The sequence below is a fragment of the Haematobia irritans genome, chromosome 2 (genome assembly GCF_050003625.1).
Source record: "Haematobia irritans isolate KBUSLIRL chromosome 2, ASM5000362v1, whole genome shotgun sequence".
In the NCBI taxonomy this organism is placed as follows: Eukaryota; Metazoa; Arthropoda; class Insecta; order Diptera; family Muscidae; genus Haematobia; species Haematobia irritans.
In genome coordinates, this window is record NC_134398.1 from 9,588,814 (window position 1) to 9,590,186 (window position 1,373).

A 1,373-nucleotide genomic window follows, 5' to 3' on the forward strand; every position below is an offset into this window, starting at 1 on the left:
TGTTGTTCCACCAAGACAACGCACCGTGCCACAAGTCATTGAGAACGATGGCAAAAATTCATGAATTGGGCTTCAAATTGCTTCCACACCCACCGTATTCTCCAGATTTGTAATGGAGACATTACATCACAATTGGAGTATTTTCCCAAAACTATATCCAGATATTTCGAAAGTGCCCCTGAAAAAAGTTTGAGAATCATTTTGGGCAAATATTTCCTCCTTAAATTCTCTTTAAAAAATATGCAAAAAACATTCATAGTAAAATTCGTCTACACGTATGCTTTGATTTTTTTTCTTCGTCACTTTATCACCATCACAAATGTATTCAACACCTTAGATTGATTGATTTGAGAAAATTCCTGCTTACCTTAAACTGCATACCTAATCATCTTGAATACCATTAAAGCCATTTAAAACGAAGGACATAAATTCCCATTTCCTTATTTCAGTTACTCCCAGACTCTGTTAACAGAGTGGGCTATATGTTTGTTTGTTTTTTTTTTTTCATTTTTGAGGACATCACATAGTGGATCACTTGCTTGTTTTTTTTTTGAGATCTGCAAAGTATTCGTGTCACGTTTAGCCACTTAAAGAGCTTTTTCATCAGATTGAGGAACTGGTGTTCGAATCACAATGTGTGTGCATTTTTTATTCACATTTTTTCGTTTTTGCATATTTGTACATTTTGCTATAGAGAATTTTAACAAGTATTGTGTCGTCTGGTGTTACAGCAAACAAAATTGATTTCACAGCCCAAAAGTATGCATCATTTATGGGGGAGAAAAATTGAATTTAAGGAAGAACAAAAAAATGACTGAAAGTAAATTGAAATGCTTAGGATATAAATGCTTGTGTAAATGTATTTAAAAGCAGAGGTACTACTAGGAATCATTTTGCTTTATTTTGTTATTGCGAATCAAGGCACCTATAGCTGCTAGTGTGTATGATTTATATTTTTATTGGGGAAGTATGTGGCGAGAAGACTAGAAATGAACTATTCAATGTGTAGGAGAGTATCAAAAGAATTTTATTTATATATTTACAATCATAATGAATTATGAAAATAAACAGGTAATATAGGTGCTAACAACATAGGTTTTCGACCTGAGTATCAAAAGAAATTTGCTCTTGAATAGTATATTCTCATGTAATTCCGAACTATTATGACGTTTCGATGATTTTCAGTACATCGTCATAATAGCTAAAAACGATTCCACTTATCGTAGAAGACAGCAGTCATTCACTTATTAACTCTCAAAGGGAGTACAAAAGCATTCTATAGAAATTTTTGTCACAATTTTATTTCTATAAGAAAATTTTGCCAAAATTTTATTTCCATAGAAAATTTTGTCAACATTTTATTTCTATAGAAA